The sequence below is a fragment of the Balaenoptera acutorostrata genome, chromosome 10, assembly GCF_949987535.1.
Source record: "Balaenoptera acutorostrata chromosome 10, mBalAcu1.1, whole genome shotgun sequence".
In the NCBI taxonomy this organism is placed as follows: domain Eukaryota; kingdom Metazoa; phylum Chordata; class Mammalia; order Artiodactyla; family Balaenopteridae; genus Balaenoptera; species Balaenoptera acutorostrata.
Window position 1 is genome coordinate 43,587,118 of NC_080073.1, and position 17,325 is coordinate 43,604,442.

Consider the following 17,325-nt stretch of genomic DNA (forward strand, 5'->3'; position numbering starts at 1 on the left):
CGTTGTCTGTAACGAAGCAGGTGCAGCCTCTTTGAGATACTATGTTTTAGAGGCTCTGCTTTAAAATGATGGAATCCTAAATTTCAGACTAAATTTCTCCCCAAAAGATCAAAGATGTCAAATGTTTTGGTGGGTATTTTATTTGATGTGGGAAACTAAGGAAACTGTTAACACCTGCAGATCACGGGCTGGTCTTGTGTCAAGTTAACAGGAGGGCTGTGTCTGCAAGATGACTCTGTGTGCGTGTCCCTCTGGATGTATTGTATGTGAAGGCATTATATTTTCTGCCTCCAGATCATACAGTGTCTTTGATTTATCTGCTCAGCCTTCTTGGAACCCAATATTGTATGTGTTCTTTCCCTGGGACTTGAGCTGGTCTTAGAGATGGCTTTTAGATATCCCCTATGCATTGTCCTGACCACGTGTATCATACATTTGTTTCTTGTTCCTCCCCTTATGGGCCTGCTGTTCCTCCTCTTCCATCAACTACATTTTCTGCTCACTTAGTATGTTCTATATACTAAGCTCAGTGCTTTACATGTATTATTCTACAACTACCCTCTGAGGGAAATACCACTATCCTCATTTTACCCATGAGGAAATTGAGGCTTAGAGAGCTGAAGTATTTTGCCCAAGGTTCATCTTCCCAAAGAATTAATCCACAAGGAATGGGCACACAACATGGGGTACATTAAAATCTTCCCTGACACAGAGGCTTTTGACTCAGAAAGACATATGTCCTGAGTGATGTAAGGGGTGTCTGTCTGTGATCCTGGGGCCTGCTTGGTAAGAGGGATCTGGTTTCTTGTCTGCCATCAAGCCAAAGGGACTTTAAGGTCCTCTGACTTGAACCCTCCTTAGTTCTTTGGGAAGAAACAGTCACAGGTATTTGAAGGTTAAAGGTCAGTGCTTTTGGGGGTTTATCAGAGTCCCTATTTGCCTTCAGAAATGCAGTTCTTCTAGTGTCGGGCTGGTGCCAAATCGATGTGTTCCCTGCTTTGCATATGGGCTTTTTGTTCTAGAGATTGAGGAACCTTTGAAGGGTCTGTGCCCACAGATTCACCAGCCTGTGGCCCACTCACCTTTGTGCCAGCGTGCCTACCTGGATGGCATACATAGGGCTGGTGGTTGGCCCAAAGACCCAAAGACAGTTACCTCTGGGGGAAACAGTGGCTGTTTTCTGAGCCAGATCTCTAGATTTGGGTTTATGTGGAATCCTTTCATGGGCTGTCATAAGTGTAGGCAGTAAAATATCTTAAAATAGGGCACAGGAACTTGTCTGTGTCCTATCACTGCTGTCTTTCCAAGTGCTGTTACTAGAACAGGTTTCATGGTGCTTTGTGTTTGTCTCTAACAGACATGCCAAGGCTTTAAGATAAAGGTAAGATGATAATGATTGACAGTATTCTGCTTTATTTGGGTAAAAAAGAAAGAAGTTGGGGGGGTCAGAACACCACAGCCCAATTAATACCTGCCTGTTTTATCCCCCTGTTCCCCATTACCTTGTGCCAATCTTTTTCTTCTCAGGAAGAAAGAGCCAAAATGTCAATGTGACCAGAAAATCTGTTACTTTCTCTCCTTGTTGGAGAGGTGACAGTGGGGTCTGGGTGTTTTTCCAGGAGCCCGAGGGCGGCTCTGTGGGAGAGGTCCTACCGCCCGTCTCCAGAGGTGAATCCCCGTCCACTGTCCCCCGGGCCTGTCACTACGTTCTCCTCTGACCTGAATTTCCAGCAGCCTTGGGGTTATTCCCATGCTGTTCTCACTCCTGTGTCACCACCTCAATGGTAGAGAATCTTGATTTTTAGATCAATAAATTAAAGTGTCTTAACATGTTTTTAGTTCCTATGAAAAATGCTACCTGGTCACTGTGAAAAAAAAGTGATAACTACTTATAACAAAAAAATCAGTCTCCCAGTCCTCATTTTTATATGTAAAAGTTTTGTTGATATACGACAAGTGATGCTTGAATTGTTGTCTCAATATTTCTACTAAGAGTCCCTCCAAAACAAACTTTGAAATGTAAACACTGGGTAGAGCTCAGGACTTTCCTCTGGATCAGGTCACTTCCGCCTCCCCAGCGGGACTGTTGAGTACTTGGACTCAGACGCAGCAGAGCCCTAGGCCTCCCCGCAGCATCAGGTGTGTCCCTCTGGTCAAAGAAGCACCTCATTACTGACCTGAGCCAATCACCATCCAGCTGGGCCCTCTCCGGGTCCTGCCGCGGTCTCAGGCTGCACCTGGGACTCTGCCTTCCACTCTGTTTATGCTCAGGGAGCCCCTGGTCTGAGGGAGGCTGCCGAGGGAGAAGGACCAGGCTTCGGGGGCTCTGCTGCTGGGATCCCCCTCTGGGGACGAGGGACTCACTCCCTAATCTCTCTCCATCCGCAGTAACATCTTTATTTCAAGACTTCAGGCTCTTTGGTTCATGGATTGAGACTATTTCGCCTATATCGTATGCAGCAAAGGGGGGCCTTATACAAGTGGCAAAGGTAGGATGGGTGTGCTAGCCCCTTAAATACCTGTGAGTATTTCTGCCCTTGTGCCTCAATCTTCAAATGACTGAAAACCTCCGTCCCTCCTTTCAGGACTTAGAATAGAGCCCAGCAGGAGATACAGAGTCTGATCTCAGGGGAATGAATGGCTTCCTACAGAGCTGGGCTCAGCCCGAAGCCCTGCTCTTGGAGTGACTGTGAGTATTACCATGCGGCCTGTGTTTCCTGCCTTGATCGTGAGTCCATAAATGTCATTGGCGTTACCATGATGAATCTCAAATTTCCTGTCAGCGACCTGTCCCTGACCCCAGGGTCTGCTGTTCTGTTCCCTGCTAACTCCCTACCACATCCACCCTGTGTTCCCTTCCTCTTTCTGGGCCCTCACTCTCCTCCTTGAGCCTCTAATTCATTCTGGTGGAGCTGGTCAGGGGTGGCATCACATCGACCACGGAACCCCTGCTCTTGCCCACCTCCATGCCCAGCCTCTCCATCTGGCCTGCTTTTCTGGATGTCGTCATGGAGATGGTCTATCAGGGGATCCAGTGCTGCTTTTCCAGTCCAGCCCCACCTTCAGGGACCAACCCTCAGGTCATCAGAAGGCCTAGTGGGATGTACCACACTCTGTATAATTTGGGGCAGGGGAGATGGGGTGGTTCGATGGGCTTCTCTTCCATGTTCCTGAACTTGACAATTTGGCCAAGGGATGGTCCACCCTGAGTGCACAGCACCTCTAGGGGTCACTGTGGCCTAATGCCACACCACTGGGACCTCGCCCCAACACAGAGCCTCAGTAGGTAGGCTCCAAGCTCTCAGGCTGGATGGGACAGGAGGGGTCATCTCTTCTAGTGCACCTCATGTTTGGCTCACGTCAGAGAAGCCTAGAGAGTTTAATTTTTCCCCTCAATTTTATTTTGAATAATTTCAAGCTTTCAGAAAAGTTGAAAGTGCAACGAATGTCCTCTCCCTCCGTACTGTGTCTCATTTGCATTCTTGTCTTGAACCATTTAAAAGTAACTCATTGTCTAAAAAAATGTAAGTTGTAGACACTTCACTTTTTTTTTCTGTTTATTTTTTTCTTTTTCCTTTTTTTCTTTTTGGCTGCGTTGGGTCTTCGTTGCTGCGCGCGGGCTTTCTCTAGTTGTGGCAAGTGGGGGCTACTATTCATTGCGGTGCACAGGCTTCTCATTGTGGTGGCTTCTCTTGTTGCGGAGCACAGGCTCTAGGCACGCGGGCTTCAGTAGTTGTGGCTCGCCGGCTCTAGAGCGCAGGCTTAGTAGTTGTGGCGCACAGGCTTAGTTGCTCCACGTCATGTGGGATATTCCCGGACCAGGGCTCGAACCCGTGTCCCCTGCATTGGCAGGTGGATTCTTAACCACTGTGCCACCAGAGAAGCCCTTTGCTGTTTTTTTTACTTTATTTTTTTAAACTGAAGTGTAGTTGACTTACAATGTTAATTTCTGCTGTAAGCAAAGTGATTCAGTTATACATATATACATTCTTTTTTAAAATATTCCTTTCCATTATGGTTTACCATAGGATATTGAATACAGTTCTCTGTGCTATACAGTAGGACCTTGTAATTTATCCATCCTGTATATAATAGCTTACATCTGCTAACCCCAAACTCCCACTCCATCCTTCCCCCAGCCTGTGTGCCCTTGGCAACCACAAGTCTGTTCTCTATGTCTGTGAGTCTGTTTCATAGGTAGGTTCATTTGTACCATATTTTAGATTCCACATATAAGTGATATCATGTGATGTTTGTCTTTCTCTGTCTGTCTTACTTCACTTACTGTGATCATCTCTAGGTCCATCTGTGTTGCTGCAAATGGCATTATTTCATTCTTTTTTATGGCTGAGTAATATTCCATTGTCTATATGTGCCACATCTTCTTTATCCATTCATCTGTTGATGGACATTTAGGCTGTTTCCATGTCTTGGCTATTGTGAATAGTGCACAGCACTTCACTTTTTCATACTTCAGCCTGAATTACCTAAGCAAAAAGACACTCCCCTATTTCCAAAGTAACTATTATCACATCTAAGAAAATTATCAAGATTTCGATATCGTCTAATAAACAGCTCAATTAGAATTTGCCTGCATGTTCCCAAAATGTTTTTTATACTTTTTTGAAACATCCAGGCTTCAATCAAGGTTCCTATATTATATTTTGTTAATTATGTCTAGTCTCTCAATCTGGAATAGTCTGCCTGGTGAGCTTCAAAAGAATAGTAGATTCTCCAACCCCACACTTGAAGATTTTGATTCAGTAGATCTGATGTGAAGCTGGAATCTATATTTTCTAAACAAGCAACACTGGCAATCCTGAGGCGCAACCAGGATTTGGAACCAGACCATGCCCTTCTTTGCTCCCACCCTCGCCCAAGGCACACATTCCTTAGACAGACGTCTTCTGGCAAGCAGGTGGTCTTTGAGCTTGACCTTGTGAATATCAAGGGAAAACTTTCTCCTATCCCATTGGGCCCCCAGGTGCCCAATTTTCTTTACAGAAGAGCTGCATAACATTAAGCTGAAACCTTCTCCTGTAACTCCTGCTCATCAATGACAGGCCCTAACCGCCTTTCCAGGCTACACAGAACTGGCTGGCACCTACTTTCACCTGATAGCCCTTTAGAGATAAGGTGCTCCTAATGACATCAGGGCATCTCATTTTCATGCCCAGGCATTCATGGATTTCAGACCCTTCACCATGATTTCACATGTCTTCCTGGTGTGGCGGCCACGTCTGGACAAAGCATTCAGGGTGAGGTGATATCAGTGCTGAATCGAGGTGGGGGATTGACACCCCACTTTTCTCACTATACCACTGGTTCACGTGGGACTCGTTCCAACTAACAGCTTCGGGTCTTTTCCACATGATCTACTGTCAAATCACTTTCTCATCATGTGCTCACATAGTCAATTTTTGGAACACAAATATGGCATTTTATGTATGCCCAACTATTAAGATTCCACTTGATTATAGCTCCTACCCATCTTCAGGCGAGTTCACGTTCTCGATGATCCTGATTTGGCTATCTGACATGTTAGCTATGCCTCCCAGCTTTGAGACTGTAGATTGGAAAAACAAGCCTTCAATGTGTCCGTTAAAAACATTGAAGGAGACAGAGCCAAGGAAGGTCCCTTTGGTAAAAAATTCATTTTGCATGGCAACCTGCTTCACATACCCATGCAGCAAGTTTCATGTGATAATAATGGGCTCTGATATTTTCAGAACTTACGTTCAATTCTCTTCTATGTCTTTAAAAAAACAAACACTAAATTGATTGCACAATGCAGAAATAGGTCTCCATGAAAATTTGCCTGTGAGTCACTCTGGGACAGGGAGATTGCCCACTGCACCTCTGGGTGCACACAGCACGGCTGGGCCAGCGCTTTGGACACCTGTGCTGTGCAGGGAGACTGCCCAGCCCATCTTCCCACTTACACATCTAATGTTTGCCCTCCATCCCCAAGGCTGTTGCCGTCATTTTACTTTGCTTTGTAGTTCAGTCATTCATCATTTACTTGTCTTTGCCCTCCAAGGCCTGCTAACTTCCTGGAGGCAGGCAGATTGCAGAGTTGACTCCTTTCTGGGGCCTCCAGAGGGTTCTGTAAATAGCACGTGCCCAAAACGTGTTATGGAGTTACCAGCAAGGCAGAAATGTTGAGCTCATCCTGCTTGACTCTCACTGTGTTCATGGTCCCTGTGAGGGAACCCAGGAAGGCTGAGGACTAGGGCCTGGCGGGGGGCCAGTCCCCCTGCAGGGAACAGAGAGACTGGCCTCTGAGACGATGACTTCTCAGAGGAGGGAGGAAGACATGTGCATTGTTCTGGCTGTGAGCTTGTGGGCAGGCGCTGCGTGGAGCAGGGCCCTTTGCCTGGGATGACTGCCGGCGTGCTGAGCACTGCTTCCAGCTGGCTGGAGCTCCTCGGGCACTTTCCCCACTCACTTTTCATCAGGATCCACAGGGTCTGGTCCTGAGGCCGCCCGTCCCAGTGGGAAGATGGGAGCAAGGAGGTGCCCGTCAGAGTGTGCTGAGCAGGGCTTTTGTGTGTTTGGCCCAGAGAGAAGCGGAGTTAAATTCAGGTCTTCCAGCTGTGTGCAGGTGTGGAACCCTGCCCTCTCCCCTGCCCCCAGCCAGGATCTTGGAATTATTTCTCTCCTCTCCCTCCCCCAGCCCCAGTTCCTCGACAGGCACAGGATGAACCGCCATGCCCCTGGTGATGCCAGGGCTCATTTCTTCCCAAATGTCTTCTAAGGCTGGGGACAGTGGCAGACAGTGGCCTTGAATTTGCCAGGCCTCCCCAGCAGCTCCAAGGCCTTGGCACATCTGGGGCCCAGCTGGCTCTCTCTCAGCCCACTAGGCAGGACACATATTTTAGTTCCCACCACCTCCCATGATGGGCCCCTGACTTCTCCCCCGGCCTCCTGATTTCTGTGCTGCGTGCCCCCTCTCGCCTCTCTGCCCCTCCCTGCCCCGCACTACAGACAGAGCCTTCAACCTCTCGCTGTCATTGCCATTCAGACACGGGCCGAGACCTTGGATCTTCTCCAAGGTCAGTGGAGTCCAGGACAGTGTGACGTGTCTGTGTCCTCTTTCCCCATATGAGGCTGAAACTTGAATAGACTGGTATTCCTCAGGGGTAAGTGTGCCCCGACGCCTCCTTCACTGTGGCCCTGGGACCCTTCCTCCGGGGTCCCTGGCTGAGGCTCAGAGCCTTACAAGCTCTGGTCTAGGGTCAGAGCCTAGCTCTGCTCCTCTGCATACTTGCAATATGATTTCAGGTAAGTGGCACCCCCTTACGCCTAGTTCCCTGTGTGCAACTTGAGGTTGGACCAGACACTCTCCAGGGTCCCTCTGCGTTCGGTGTTCTGACTGTCCAGGGCACAGCACTCCTTCTCAGAACGCAGCCTGCAGGGGTGCTTTGCGGGGAGACATGCAGGGGCAGCCTGGAGGCGTGGGGGATAGTGGGCTGAGGGGCCTCAGAGGAGGCGTGAAATGAGGGAGAGGCAGAGCAGGCCGGTGTGGACAGCCCTGTCCCAGCCCTATCTCCCGTCCGCGACACCCTCTCCACACCCCAGCCCCGATAAGCGGGTGTGAGCCACGGCCGCCTTGTGACAGGTCCTTCAGCGGGGAGGGGATGGCGCAGGTCCAGGCCTCTGCTGAATCCAGACGTCAGCGCCTCCCTCCCCCACCCCCTCTTCCCTGCTGGGCTGGACAGGCCCAAGCAGCCCCATCCTCCCTGACACTCGGCCAGCAAGGTTCAGGCTCCTCAGGGGTGCAGGGAGCAGACCTCCCTCAGTCCTTTCTGGCAAAGAGCCGAGGAGGACGGCCACCCCTGCCAAGCTGCTCCTGCAGTGACCGTGGGGCTGGGGCCTGGCTGGTCCTCTCATCTCCTGCCCTCACCCCGTCTCCTCCAGTCCCTGTGGCCATCAGCTTTCAGTCATCCCCCCTCAACTCTGACTTTGGGGCCACTATTCCATCGGGGCCCACCTTCTTTCCTCCAAGGCCCCAGCCAGTGTTCACCACCAGCAGGCCAAGGCCAGAAACCCCTAATTTCTGGTTTTGTGGGCCTAGGGGTCTGAGAAGAAGAGACACGGAGCTTGGAGCTCTCAGGAAGGGGAAGGGAAAGGCAAACAGGCTGGGCTAGAGGCTGCAGGACACCCCCGGGAAGGAGGGTCTTTGCCCCCAAGCCTAAGGCACTCAACTCGGAGCTTCGTTCTGCTTTCTCAGAGGCTCACGAACGTGTTCAGAGCTGAAGATTGCTTTGATTCTCAGGCTGCCACCATTGTGCATCAGGCAGCCCATCATGTGCATTTGGGTGTAAAGACGTGCGTGTCCTCTGTGTGTGTTCCCGTCCCCGGGTTCCGTTCTCAGCCTCCGCACAGCTTATGAGGCATCAAGGCCCACTGGCTAAGAGCACAGACTCTGGAGCTAGGCAGGTTGGCCTGGGGTGAGATCTCAGCTCTGCCATCTTAACTGCTCTGTGCCTCAGTTCCCCCATCTGCAAAAGGAAGATGACAACGTGGACGATAGTACCACATACCTTGTAGGACTCTTGCAAGTATCAAATGAGTTACGATAGTACCGCATACCTTGTAGGACTCTTGCAAGTATCAAATGAGTTACTACTTGTAAAGTATTTGAACAGCACCTGCCACAGAGTAAGCACCATGGAGTTGTTGGCCATTATTATTATTTGCGTAAATTTTACTCTAATGTAATTTCACATATATCCTTTATGCAGAGTCACCAATTATTTATATTTTGCTCATTAATTTTATAATTCTCTCTCTACATATATGTATGTATAATATACTGTATATTCTATATTGTATATATACTATACATAGTATATACACATACACATTTTTTTCTCTGAATCACTTGAGAGTAAGTTGAAGACATCATGCCTTTTTACCCCTAAATACTTGAGAGTGTATTGGTGAGGACAAGGATATTCTTTTACAAAATCACAACGCAGTTAACAAAATCAGGAAATTTGTTATCTAATCCACAGACCATATTCAAATTTCATCCGTTGTGTCAATCACGTCTTCTTTCTATTTATTGTTTTTTCCTTGTCCAGGGCCACCTGTTGCATTTAGTTGTCATGTCCCTTTAGTCTCCTTTAATCTGGAAGAATTCCTTGGCCTTTCCTTGTGTCTCTTGAACTTGACATTTTTGAAGAGTTTAGGCCGGTTATTTTGTAGAATGACGTTGCTCAAGTTCTGTTGCTGTTTCCTCATGATTTGTTTCAGGTTATGCATTTTTGGTAAGATTACCACAAAGGGGATGTTGTATCTCTCTCGGAGTATCACATGGAGAGGCACGCAATATCCATTTTCCCATTTGGTAGTGATGTTGTCTCCGATCACTTGGTTTAGGAGGTGTGTGCCAAATTCCCCCACTGTTAAATTAAGAAAATTAAAGAGCAGCTGTGGGAGGATACTTTGAGACTATGTTCCTCATCAAACTTTTAACCTAATTTTCGTCCATCGATGATTTGCTACTCCCTCCCTCCTTCTGAACTTACTAACTGGACCATTCAAACTGGCTCCCATGTCTTTTGACATGTATATACCAGTCTAAGCATTCTCTTACTTTCTAGGATGGTCCAGGGCTCATCTTGTATTTTTTCTCTGCTCTAGCAATGAATCAGCCATTTCACCAAGGAGTCCGATTTCCTTTGAATGGAGAATGGTATTTAGAAACCAAGACTTGGGGCTGCGTGTGCTCATTGATACTGGTGTATTATTGCTCCTACTTGACCATTTTATCATCTGTTCACTTGGATGCGAAGGTTGGGGCAGCACCAATGAAACTGCAGCTTGGAGATGGGAGGGGCAAAGGAGCAAGGTGACCTGCATAGAGTCCCCTCTCCTCTCTGGCTCTCTGAGTCCTCCCCGCCTTCTCTTTCCTTCTTTCCCTCTTCATCATGACCTCATGTCCCCCTTCTTGGTCAGAATTCCTCTGGAGATTCCAGCTGTGGGAACCTCTGAAACCATTTCCCCAGCTACGTGTGTGATATCAGAGGCAGACAACTATGTGACCTTTGTGTGTGAACAGTCAAAGGCAAAGATAATTTACAAGAAAGTTTTTGCTTAGAACAGTCTGGTGACAGGGTGATTGGGGAAGACACATTTGGAAGATTTCCACCTGGAAATATTCCTTTTTCCGGCATGAAAAGCACACAGACCCAAACCTGTGCTGCAGTTAAGGCTGGGTGCCGTTGGAGGTCTGCTCTCCAAATAAGCCTCTGCAAGGCTCAGGGGGCCCGCAGGAATGGTTACATGCCCAGTGTAGCCCACTTGCCATGTCCACAGGTAGCAGGTACAGGTGTGGCTTAAAAAGAAACTGCCTGGAGTCCGGGGAAGACCACTTGGCTGGCTTTGTTAGTTATTCAAATGTAGGGTGAGTACATATCCCTGGTCCCCCACTTGGGAGTTAGTTAACTGTTTTGAGACTATATTCAAGGCTTCCTCTCTCTGAGATCCAGGGTATGGAAAGCTGGCCTCTGGAGGAAGTGCATCAATTTACAGAAGGACCCAGAGCCTCTGGGATGGAGGAAACAGTATCCAGCTGCTACTTCCTGAAATGAGAAGGGAAGGAGGTGTATTGTGGGGGAGTGGTGTGACCAAAATAAAGGTCTTGGACCGGGAGCTTCTGAAATGAAATGATCTTGGGGAAGCAGAGGTCAGGGGTAGTGACAGGATCCCAGCAAGGGCTCCCCTGTGTTTCATGGGGAAACGCTGGCTTCAGTGTGGAGTCAGGCTACTGTTGGGAGGTGCTGAGCTGGGCTTGTGCTCTCGACTGGAGACTGTGGTTATTTATCCACAGGAGTGTCACCTAGAGATGAATTAAAGTGGGGTTCCCCCCCTGGGCTCCCCGTGACTTTGAGGAATGGTACCGCCTTCTGGCAGCCTGGGTTGGATCCTGCAAGGTGTCCAAGTGTCCTCAACAGTGACATGGCAGTGCCATCAGACCTCAACCCCAATTTTGTTTTGTAAACAATTCAAGCAGAAGGTGAAGTTCCCTCAAGAGAGGGACTGGATATGACATGTAAATTCTTGATAGGTTGATAGAAAACATTAAAAGCTGATTGAGAGTATTCCCTGCCAATCCAGTGGTTAGGACTCTGAAGCTCTCACCGCCGAGGGCCCAGGTTTGATCCCTGGTTGGGGAACTAGATCCCACATGCTGCAACTAAGACTTCGCATGCTGCAGCTAAGAGTTCGCATGCCACAACTAAAGATCCCATACATGGCAACTAAGACCCAGCACAGCTAAATGAATAAATAAATATTAAAAAAAAAAAGAAACAAGGACTAAAATCTTAAAAAATAAATAAATAAAAAGGGTGAATTTGTTATGTGTAAATTATACCCCACGGAACCTGATCTAAGTATAGAAACAGTGGCTGGAGAGGATAGAAAGTACAATGGTCATTCTTGCCTCATTGCGAAAGTGACATCCGAGGAAAGAGGGGAGCCATGCACTCTCTGGGGGAAGACTGTGACAGAGAGGGAACAGCCACTGCTGAAGCCCTCAGGTGAGGCGTGCACAGCCTGGGCAGGAGCCAGCAAGGAGCTGGTGTGGCTGAAGTGGAGTAAGAGCCGGGGTTGTAGACGGACTCAGACAGGCCCTGGGGAGCGGGGTGCATTGGGGGGCTGCAGAGGGCTCAGGCTGTTCTCTGAGTGCGATGGGGGCCACTCGGGGGTTCTGTGCAACTTGCCTTTTAATAGACGCCACTGGCTGCTGTGTTGAGAACGGTCTGGGCCAAGGACCAACCAGGAGGCCTTTGTAAGAATCCAGGCAAGAGGCGTTGGTGGCTCAGACCAGCATGGCAATGGTGGTGTTGAGGAGTGGTCGGATTTGGAATATATTTTGAAGGCAGAGCCGGCAGGATTTCCTGCTGGATTGGATGTGGGGTGTGTGAGGGAGAGGAGGTAGGGATGATGCCAGGGTTTTTGGCCTGCGCAGCTGGAGCTCCAGCTGAAAACCCCATGGGGGCTGTTACCTGTCCCTGGGGCCTGTGGCTGAAGTCAAGACAGACACGGGGGAGGGCTCGGCCCTGCTCCCGGCTCTGGGGCTCAGGGGATGGGCTGCCCGTACTGGTTATTCCATTACCCTTTATTTATTGGCCTTATTGGCTTTTGTCATTTCCTTGTTGTCTCCTGTCTGGAGAGAAGACTATAAATGTGATGGATTGATACAGGATACAGGAGGCCCAATTATCTCTGTCGAGCTGGCCTCTCCTCTTGGTCAAGCCCTCCCCGTTCTCTGTCTTTGCAGCACCTCCCATAGCCTTGCAGGCAGAAGCAGCCTGGTCCCTGGCTGTCCAGGAAGAGGGAGTGCAGCCCGAGAGGGTGAGTGGCAGACAGACGGTCCGCAGGAGACACGGCTCCAAGAGCAAATACAGGAGGCAAGCTCAGCCCCACAGAGGCCAGGCCGGAGGACAGCGGGGTGGGAGGGCAGGACGTACCGCCGCCAGTCAGCCCACACCCGGGGAGGGGGGCTCTGCTTCGACTTGCACGCCTTTCTGGAATCCGAGCTGGCGCCTCCCTCCACGAACGCTGGGGTGATGGGGCTTTTCTCTCCGGCAGCAGGTGCCTGGCAGCTGCCCATGGATGCCAGCCCCGTGAACTGGCCTGGGAGGAAGTGCTTGTCGGAGTGGTGATTGTACGTGCTGGGCTTGGGCTTGGGCTTGGCCCGTCCCTGTCCCCTGCCCTTCAGGCTGACTTGGGACACCCACAGGAGAGCGGCGCCTTGGGTGGGGGCCCCCGGGGTCCCTCTGGGATCCCCCCAGGATCCCCTGAGACAGAGCTTGGCAGCTGCCAGGCTTTGAGTGTCATTTCTGGACCAAATCCCTCGGCCCCCACCTCAGGCCTGTCTGCCTGCCTCTGTCCCTGGGAATGTCCTGAGGCCCCTGGTCCTGGGCGGTGGGGACAGGACGCCTGAGGTTCCTTCTTAGGATTTCAGGCATCTCCCTGTGGTCACGCCCTGCTCGCTCCCCAACACGGACCCTGGTTACTGTGCCTTGAGCGTGCATGTGTGTGAATCCGCACCTGCCTCTCCATGTAGGCGAGGATCTCATGTAGGTGACGTCCTTGCAGAAGAACAAAGAGTGGAAGGTGGGACTGTGGGTGAGAATAGGAGCCGGGGACCTAAGAGGACAGAGGGGCAGGAAGGATTCAAATGGAAGAGAGGACCCAGGTGAACCCAGTGGACAGTGAACGGCTGGGTTGAGGGGGTGTCTCTTGTGCCAGCATTCCGGGGCTGCTCTCTGTGCCAGGCACGGGGCGGGGGCCAGACAGTGCGGTGCGAGCGGGCCGGCCTGGCCTTCCCCAGCCCGCAGGCAGCACACAGGACGGTGCGCTGGAGGGGTGTGCAGGCGGGGCAGGAGACAGGGTCCTGCGGCTTCCCCAGCCCATCCGCGGTGGCCTTTGGCATCTCCTAGCTCTCGGCGCTGCCCGCTCTGTCTCCGCCTGTAGGAGTGAGTGCCTGTACTGTCTCCCTGCCCCTCCCAGCCTCCGGGCACTGAGTCTCATGTCAAGGCTGAGACGGAAGAGCGGCTGGCACGGGGCAGGGAGCAGCCAGGGCCCTGGCCCCAGGGTGAGAGCTGACGTCTGTCCGGGAGCATCTCTCTCCCTGCCAAGGGCTGAGATCCTGAGCTGCATGCCTTCCTTCTGACACAGGAGCCGGCATCCGTCCCTCATGGAACCTGGACCCCAGCCTCACCCCAGAGTGGCCGGGTGACAGCTGTGGCGGTGTGGTGACCGCAAGGGCCTTTCTTGCCTCCCTCCAGATGCGCCTGACACCTCCCAGGCCAATATTTTATATTGGGGGTATAGTTGATTTACAATGTTGTGTTAGTTTATTGTCAGTTTCAGGTGTACAGCAAAGTGATTCAGTTATACATATACATATATCCATTCTTTTCCAGGTTCTTTTCCCATATAGGTTATTACAGAGTATTGAGTAGAGTTCCCTCTGCTATAAAGTAGTCCTTGTTGATTAACTATTTTATATATATTAGTGTGTATATGTCAATCCCAACTTCCTAATTTATTACCCCCACTACCTTTCCCCTTTGGCAAACGTAAGTTTGTTTTTTTTATGTCTGAGTCTGTTTCTGTTTTGTAAATAAGTTCATTTGTATCAATTTTCAGATTCCACATATAAGTGAAATCATATAATATTTGTCTTTCTCTGTCTGACTTACTTCACTTAGTATGATCATCTCTAGGTCCATCCATGTTGCTACAAAAGGCGTTATTTCATTCTGTTTTATGGCTGAGTAATATTCCATTGTATATATACACCACATCTTCTTAATCCATTCCTCTGTTGATGGACATTAAGATTGCTTCCATGTGTTAACTATTGTAAACAGTGCTGCTGTGAACACTGGGGTGCACGTATCTTTTTGAAATATGGTTTTCTCTGGATATATGCCCATGAGTGGGATTGCTGGATCATACGGTAATTCTATTTTTAATTTTTTAAGGAACCTTCATAATGTTCTCCATAGTGGCTGTTATGAATTTATATTCCCAACAACAGTGTATAGGGGTTCCCTTTTCTCCACACCCTCTCCAGCATTTATTCTTTTTAGACTTTTTAATGATGGCCATTCTTTTTTTTTTTTTTTTAATATTTTTAGATTTATTTATTGATCTATTGATTGATTGCTATGTTGGGTCTTCGTTTTCTGTGTGAGGGCTTCCTCTACTTGTGGCAAGCGGGGGCCACTCTTCATCGCGGTGCGCGGGCCTCTCACTATCGCGGCCTCTCTTGTTGCGGGGCACAGGCTCCAGACGCGCAGGCTCAGTAATTGTGGCTCACGGGCCTAGTTGCTCCGCGGCATGTGGGATCCTCCCAGGCCAGGGCTCGAACCCGTGTCCCCTGCATGGGCAGGCAGATTCTCAACCACTGCGCCACCAGGGAAGCCCCATAATGGCCATTCTGACCGGTGTGAGGTGATACCTCATTGTAGTTTTGATTTGCATTTCTCTAATAATTACCAATGTTGAGCACCTTTTCATGTGCGTTGTGGCTATCTGAATGTCTTCTTTGGAAAAATGTCTATTTAGATTTTCTGTCCGTTTTTTGATTGGCTTTTTGTTTTTTTGATACTGAGCTGCATAAACTGTTTGTATATTTTGGAGATTAATCCCTTGGTCGCATCATTCGCAAATATTTTCTCTCATTCTCTGGGTTGTCTTTTTGTTTTACTTATGGTTTCCTTTGCTGTGCAAAAGCTTTTGAGTTTAATTGGGTCCCATTTGTTTATTTTTGTTTTTATTTTCGTTACTCTTGGAGGTGGATCCAAAAAGATACTGCTGCAAGTTATGTCAATGAGTGTTCTGCCTATGTTTTCTTCTAAGAGTTTTATGGTATCCAGTCTTACATTTAGGTGTTTAATCCATTTTGAGTTTATTTGTGTATGATGTTAGAGAATGTTCTAATTTTATTCTTTTACATGTAGCTGTCCAGTTTTCCCAGCACTTATTGAAGAGACTGTTTTTTCTCCATTGTATATTCCTGCCTCCTTTGTCATAGATTAATTAACCACAGGTGTGTGGGCTTATTTCTGGGCTTTCTGTCCTGTACCATTGATCTATATTTCTATTTTTGTGCCAGTATCATACTGTTTTGATTACTGTAGCTTTGTAGTATAGTCTGAAATCAGGGAGCCTGATCCCTCCAGCTCTGTTTTTCTTTTTCAAGATTGCTTTGGCAATATTTCGTGTTTCCATACAAGTTTTAAGATATTTTGTTCTAGATCTGCAAAAAATGCCATTGGTAATTTGCTAGGAATTGCATTGAATCTGTAGATTGCCTTGGGTAGTGTAGTCATTTTGACAATATTTAGTCTTCCAATCCAAGGACATGGTATATCTTTCCATCTGTTTGTGTCATCTTTGATTTCTTTCATCAGTGTCTTACAGTTTTTGGAGTATGGGTCTTCTCCTCCTTAGGTAGGTTTATTCCTAGATATTTTATTCTTTTTGATGTGATGGTAAATGGGATTGTTTCCTTAATTTCTCTTTCTGATCTTTCATTCATAGTGTATAGAAATGCAACAGATTTCTGTGTATTAATTTTGTATCCTGCAACTTTACTGAATTCATTGATGAGCTCTAGTAGTGTTCTGGTAGCATCTTTAGGATTTTCTATGTACAGTATCATGTCATCTGCAAACAGTAAGTTTTACTTCTCCTTTTGCAATTTGAATTCCTTTTATTTCTTTTTCTTCTCTGATTGCTGTGTCTAGGACTTCCAAAACTATGTTGAATGAAAGTGGCAAGAGTGGACATCCTTGTCTTGTTCCTTATCTTGGAGGAAATGCTTTCAGCTTCTCACTATTGGGTATGATGTTAGCTGTGGGTTTGTCATATATGGCATTTATTATGTTGAGGTAAGTTCCCTCTAGGCCCACTTTCTGGAGAGTTTTTATCATAAATGGGAGTTGAATTTTGTCAAAAGCATTTTCTGCATCTGTTGAGATGATCATACGGTTTTTGTTCTTCAATTTGTTGATGTAGTGTATCACACTGATTGATTTGTGGATATTGAAAAATCCTCACATTCCTGGGATAAATCCCACTTGATCATGGTGTATGATCCTTTTAATGTATTGCTGGATTGGTTTGCTAGTGTTTTGTTAAGGATTTTTGCAAGCAGCTATGGGCTCAGGAGGACTTTAAGCAGGCTGTCTGCTGATGGGTGGGGCTGTATTCCCGCCCTGTTGGTTGTTTGGTCTCAGCACTGGAGCCTGCAGGCTGTTGGGTGGGGCCAGGTCTTGGTGACAAAATGGCGGCCTCTGGGAGAGCTCACACCAATGAATACTCCCAATACCTCCTCCACCAGTGTCTTTGTCCCCAGAGTGAGCCACAGGTACTCCCGCCTCCCCAGGAGACCCTCCAAGTCCATCAGGTAGGTCTGGCCCAGGCTTCTATGAAGTCACTGCTTTTTTCCTTGGGTCCCAGTGTGCATGAGACCTTGTGTACATTCTCCAAGAGTGGAGTGTCTGTTTCCCCTGGTTCTGTGGAGTTCCTGCAATCAGGCCCTGCTGGCCTTCTAAGCCAAATGCTCTGGGGACCTGACATGGGGCTTACAACTCTCACTCCTGTGGGAGAACCACTGCGATATAATTATTTTCCAGTTTGTGGGCCACCCACCCCGCAGGTATGGGATTTCATTGTATTGTGAATGCGCCTATTCTACCATCTCGTTGTGGCTTCTTCTTTGTCTTTGGATGTAGCGTATCTTTTTGATAGGTTCCAGTCTTTTTTGTCAATGGTTGTTCAGCAGCTAAT